The sequence below is a fragment of the Micropterus dolomieu genome, linkage group LG16, assembly GCF_021292245.1.
Source record: "Micropterus dolomieu isolate WLL.071019.BEF.003 ecotype Adirondacks linkage group LG16, ASM2129224v1, whole genome shotgun sequence".
Classification (NCBI taxonomy): domain Eukaryota; kingdom Metazoa; phylum Chordata; class Actinopteri; order Centrarchiformes; family Centrarchidae; genus Micropterus; species Micropterus dolomieu.
In genome coordinates, this window is record NC_060165.1 from 11308705 (window position 1) to 11315743 (window position 7039).

The window sequence follows — 7039 nt, forward strand, 5'->3', positions numbered from 1 at the left end:
GCTACATCTAAGCCTCTAGACCACATATTTCACTGACCAGGGGTTTAGACTTCAGAAGTCTTTAGATTAAAGGGCTAGTTTGAGTAAGAGCTTGGGTTCAGGTTTGAGTTTTAAGTTAGGATCAAGTTTAAACTGAAGCAATTAGGGGTCAGGGAACAAATGTAGTCAATAGAAGATCCTGACTGAGCTACAAAATTGTGTGTGTGCTGCCATACCCAGTACTTAAAACAGGGTTCCTCCACAATCCTCATTAGCATTGTAAAGTCTGAGGCCAACTGATCCTTGCGTCCCTTTAACCTCTGGGGTCATAACAGAGGTGAGCTTTGTGTGTATATCAAACTGTTTGTGTTCAGGCTAAAAAACACAGACCATGTTAATTTGGTGTCTGGTGCTTTTTATGTTTTTGGCTTGAATTTAAATTTTCTGTATTTTTCTGTATTTCCCTTGTACATCATTTGAAATCTGGAAGGTTTGTCTTAAGTTAAAACCTTAAATATATCACCTGACAGAATTTATCACATCCATGTAAAATCCAAGTAAAACTCTCCCTGATGCCATTTCACATTGGTAGTTTGGGGCTTTTAAGATCAAATTGTTTTTTTGTTCAAATAAATACTGTATGTTGTAGAATGAAATCAAACCATTCAAGTGGGCTGTCTTCTCATAACTCCGTTTTTTTCACTGTTGTATGGCCATTCTGGGGACAGTAAATTTTTTATTGGTGACTTGGGCGAAGATTGGGACCAGCAGGGTGCTAAAGGCATGCCAAGTCAATCAAGCAATCAATCACATTTATTTGTGTGTGGATCATTTCGCAGACAAAAAAAACCCCATTCTGTCTCAAATATCTGGCAACATTGTGATCATTAAAAAGAAAGCACACCAACAGGGAACATTTGTAGTTCCCAGACGCCCTGTGGTTCTCCAGTAGATGCAACCAAATAAAATAAAATGGTAGATCGGTTAACAGATCTGTGAGGGTCTGCTTAGATTTGCTTATCTGGCGATTTTATTACAGTCATGATGCAGCAACAACATCCTGAACTATTTGTATGGCTTTATCTGAAAGGCTTCATTCAACAATAATATCCTTTAACCATCTGGAGACACAATTAATTTTACCTTGAGGAGTAACTGCATTAGATACATAATTTATAAAGTTAATATGTCAATGTCTCCGTGCATTAATTAAAAAAAAGATACAAAAAGATATGCATTTCACCATTCACTACTGGAACTATTTAACTATTAGTCTTGCAGTAGTTTCAGTTTTCATATGAAGAACCCAATCCTTAAAAACTATGAAAAGCTAAACACGCCAAACTGTTAACAGACATAACACAGGCTAATGAGGATGTGAGTCCTGAGCAGGCTTTAACTTCTGGTAATACTATTGTGAATACATTATAATGGCATTGTAAAAGTAAATCATGACCCATAATTAACATTTCCTAATAATATTTTAACCCTCAAAACATATATGTAGCATTTTGAATAAGTACATAATCTACAGTGTCAATCTTGTCTATCAGACATTGCTCCACAATTAGGTTGCAAGATTATAATGATCTTGCAGGTCAAAATGCAATAATAAAATGGCTGTAATGTTTACTAGAACAATGCACATAATTGGGGATAAGCCCCACTGTGTTTAAATAACTCAACAAATGGTTAAATAACTTGTTAAAATAGACATTTCTGTCTCTGTAATAGAAATCCCCTATTGACCTACTGTATGGATTTACCCAATATAGATCTGTGTTCCTTGGGATTTGCCAAATTACTGTATGTTCTACAATTTGCACTTTATTGAGCATATTGACTGTAAGGCCAACCGCTGCCAGTTAGCCAGCCACTCCCTTAGCCACAGAGGGCCCCAAATCAATACTGTGTGCTTATTCACTACATAGGCCTGACCCCCTGTTGTTATGGATGCCGTGTAAACCCATTGTGGGCTCCTCCCGATTCATGCCATGTAAAAGAATTGATGTCAACAAAACATTTGTGTTCGCGTTTATCCATAAATCAAGAAAAGGCTAATTGCAAGAAAGAAAGCGCTTCAATTAATTCTTCAGTGTACGATGACATCTCAACATGCGTCATATCAATCTTTGTTCTTTTTTTTGTTCCAGATGGAGTCATTGTTCCCAGTGCATTTCTGCAGTGACCACACCTCAGGTTGGCACATTGACACAAGAAGCCCCGTAATATACAGACATAAGAAGGATCAAGGAGACAATGGACACTTCCTTATCTTCCTAGCAGGCAGTACTTTGTCCTCAGGATTAGACAGGAAAGGGGGCACCAGCAGCAGGAACCAGGAAGTTAGACAGCACGCCACATCACGGGCCCCACTTCGAGCTAAGTGGCGTGTGACTAATCTTGTGTCATCTGACCGAACACGCTCTGTCTCTTACACTGCTGTATCACCGTGTGTGGGGGGCCAGATTAAGGACACATTAATTCACAACAGGAAAGCCCTTTTAAACCCAGCCGGTGCACTGATAAAAATCGAAAGGGCTGTGCTCCGCTGAGGTAGGATGTGCATGAGTGAGATGGAAAGGCCGTGGAGTTGGGAGGTAGACAGAGACTTTGTGAAATGTTTTTCTAAAGAAAAGCCTATTCCTATTCCTAAATATTATTGGGTATATTAATAGCATTAAAGCTATAGTGTGGGACTTTTACAAATGAAAGTCTGTTACATTCAAGCCCACAAGGCACAAAAATTGAAGATGACATCTTTATCTTTATTCTTTAGCATTTTTATTGTACCTCTGTGTAATGTAATGTAATTTAATTTACCTTAATTAATCACGGTTTTAATGCACCAACCGGCGAGCACGCTAAATGACACAAAGGCACCCAGGTTGTTGTGTGACAAACATGTGCATGCTGGGTTTGGCTAAATGCTAAAATGCTCACGATTGATCCTACATTGGTGATTTACAGTTAATAGCTAATTTTGCTTTTTGCACCATCCACATTAACCTAATGACTGAGTTCAATTGAGTTTTTCTCTCTTTTCTGGTTAATTGTGGTGAAGCTCAGACATGTGCAGAGGGGGGTGCAATGGGTGCTTGAGCTCCTGCCCTTTTGCCCTTTGATGCCCAAAGTTCCCTTTTGCCAATGAAAAATTTAGTCTATTTATTTATTTTTAAATTTGTAAAGGCCCTTTTGTGAAGGCCCAATCAAACTATTAGTAAAATGAATGAATAATAATTTCGCAGTAAATAAAATGACCCACATTATGACCTTTCACCTGATGACCTCATCCTTGACAAGCCCTCCCGTTCAGGCACCGTTAGTGATTCAGCAGCACTGCCGACACCTGCGATTCCACCGGTAAGAGGGGTTTACCCCAATGTGCTTGTTGTGGGTTGTTTGATTTATTTTGCTAGAAAGACGCAAAGAGAGCAGCACAGTAGTTGTGTATATTGCTGTGTGTCGCCTGTAGAAGTAACGTTAGCTGCCGGCTAACACTGTGCTGACAGCTAACTACTTCTATACACAGATAAAAAAAGGTGCTCTGTTGACTTTGTTCTTGCTGTTTGAGGAAGAAAAGTTTCACAGGCGTTGTGAGGTCTGGTGTTTTTAATGTAATTTGACTATAAACTAGGATTATTACAGTAGCTTAATAAAAAATGTAGTTTACCTTAAAATAATTATAATATCATTGGTAATACCAACGTTGATACTGATACTTATTCCTCCGACTTATAGCTTACTTATCAGCCTTTTTTTTAAAATGATCATTTAATTCAGAACAGTATTGGAATAGATTTAGCCTACATTTTAACTGTGCTTACAACAGCAAACCTATTATATTAACTAAATAACTAGAAATACATATAAAAATGTCAGTGTTAATGTAAAATAAATAATATTCCTGACATCAAAGTGAAGAGTGAAGAAGAAATGGCCCTATTAGATTTCAGACAAAGGTATGGAATGTTAATGTGAAAGGTAAATGCTACTCTGTCATGGTTATTATGGGCCAACAGAAAGAACACACACAGTTTATTTATTTAGATTTATGATTAGACAGATAGTCAATCAAAATCGCCTATAGACACAAACAAACACATACACACACACACCTGTCTATAGATTTGTCTCACTCTTACCCCTGCCTTGGCCAACCTCGTCCTTTCTCCCAGTACTGTTTCCTTCTCAGATTATTTCCCACACTTTTTTGAATCTGGTATCTTATTTCCTTTACCTGCAGCTCTCGGTGTGCAGCAGTCTCTATGAGCATCTCCCTCTTATTTTCTCGTAGCAGTCAGCCTTGGCAGCAGCTGCAGCACTACAGCAGGTCAGTTATAGTGAGCCAGTCCCAAACACTGTCAGCAATCTTCACATCTTGTCATGGGCTCATATTTGTTTAATTATCTAATATATATCCTTATTTTGTTTTAATAAATCTAGTCACAGATCACTTCCAGTAGTATCAGCAGCAACAACAACAGCAGCAGCAGCAACCCCTCAACAGCGACTGTTCCCTGTAAGTCATGTCAGCCCACAGTGTTTTAAAGCTAGAGCTGGGTATTGCCTGTGTTTCTTTTTAAAAACTGTGTCACAGCATTTGCTGATGTATCGATACAGAAGCATCAGTATACACATATCAGCAAGGAATACATAACGATATATTTCTGGATCAATATTTTGAGAAAAGCCCTATTTAGATCCTTGTACCATGTGCCCCTTTTATACTTTGAGCACCTGCCCTTCCAAAGGTCTCTGCCCAGCCCTGGTGAAGCTATACAGGGGATACGTTGTTGTATATTTATAATTGGTTGAATTGAATCAGTGTTATGCACAGGCTGCAAAATTTGTATATACAAACTGAATTTATTGTTGGTTTGGACATCAGAACTCTGTGGTGTAATGTTGTAGTGTTGTTGGATTGACATTTAATGCAATTGTAGCCCATTGGAATAAGATTTTTCCCTTCAGCTGAAGGATATTTTTCTATATATCTTTACAGTAAATAGTTTCTGTTATAAATTTCTTAGTACTCAAAGGTACTCTACTACTTTTACCTTTAAAGCGCAATACAAATAAAATGTATTATTATTATTATTATTATTATTAAAACAAAATCTTTTGATTTGTAATGTTTTTTTTTCACTTTTTGATTGTTCATCGTCCCCTAGTTAAAGAAATAGTTCTGTTCTCCATAATCTGTGTATTACCTGCAGTAGATGGCAGTCAGTGCGTCCCCAATTTGGAGAAACAGAGTTGTGCCGGTACAGAACCAATGTACTGCAATGGATCAGCAGCAAAAAATGTTTTAGCCACCTAAAAGATGGCCAGTCCTCTGGCATATTCAGAACAACATCAGCAAAAAATCTGAAACGTGAATCGTCAACAACCAACACAAAGGACATGAAGGAAAAGAAAAATCAAATGTCATGTTACAAAGTTGGCTAATTACTGTTGTTATTTGACCAACTGATGTCACAAGTTTGCATGTTTTCAATTGTAATGTATTAGATCCTATAGATGACATAACACATTTGCATACATCACCTCTTTCTTATTGGAAATACACTATTGTGCAAATGCCCACTGATGCCTGACACAGACCATTGACGGACTTTATGGTGTGTGCCGCACCCTGCCATAGTTTTCATTCAAAATAATTGTACCAGTATGCCTCCATACCTTTATCTCATCAGAACTTCAGCAGCAGCACTTCTCTTTTGACTCTTCATGTTGAGCTAGAATGCAAAGCCTGCTTGATCTGCCAACGCTGCTGGCTGCCACATGGAAGAGACTGTGGCTGACGAAGTCTATTGTGCAGAGAAACCCCAACATGGTGCAGAGACTGTGCCTGAGACTTATTCACGGTCATGGCCAAGCAGGGTCTCACCGGAAACTACCAGCACCGCAGAGTGGATGGGAAGCTGTTGTCAGATGGCCACAGGATGATGTGAGAAATGTACGCCCTGCGTTGACACCAACCACAGACTTTGCAACCAAGAATTACACCCGCCAATTGTGAGGTTGATCGAATGAACGGTCTTCATACATACAAGGACACATACATAGAGAGTCTATGAAGATTCTCAGTCATCCAGGTCATAGTTATCCAACGAAGGTTAAAATCAAGGGCAACTCGTAACAGCAACAAGGAACACTAACGAACCAGCGGTATCGATGACCCGGGATAACGACCCCACTGAGGTTAAATAGCTGAGTTTCCCTGCCAGTCAGTCAGAACTGAAGAAGTCCTTTGGATGAGGGACGAAACGTCTTCCAGTATCTTCAACCAAGTCAAGTTGCCCTTGATTTTAACCTTCGTTGGATACATAGAGAGAGAACGAGATTACTTACATTTTAGACAGATGACAGATATAATGCTGAATGCAGGGTTGAATGACTGAATGCAGTATATATTTTTTGTGTGTGGTATTTTGTTGTTGTTTATTTACACTCCAAATAACACAGTATCTGCATGCTTGGCCAAGCATGGCTCCAGCCCTTATCCGTAAGTCCGAGGGATGATGTGTCCTTGTGCTTCTTGGTCTGCCTTTGAAGTTTTAGGTTAAGCCTTTGTATGGAAGTGTGTGTGTGTGTGTGTGTGTGTGTGTGTGTGTGGAAGAAGAGGCTGGCCCTGTGCCCCTGTGTAATCCTGTTAAGCACCTGGACAATGGAGGAACAGCTGGGTTGGCCTTCCTGCTCTCTGCTGCATCGAGTGGAGGAGAGGATGATGTGTACAGTATTCAGATGGAGAACCAAAAAGAGAAAAAGATGGGCAAATCGAAGTATTTATTGATCTATCTGTTTTATCTATCCTCCTCCCTCCCTCGGGTCACCAGTGATGCTCTCTTGGCCCTGGCGCTCCATCCATCCTCATGGTTAAATACTGGCACAGATGTTATGGAAAGATTGAGAGGCCCACTTGTGCCGTTAGTCCGGCAGCAGGGCCTGGGAGCAGCAGGGGAAGACTTCTCTAATCAGTTTTATTGGAGCTATGTTATTGGGGTAACACAACAGGGACAGGCCCAGAGCTCAACAACACTCCAGTGTAAATATG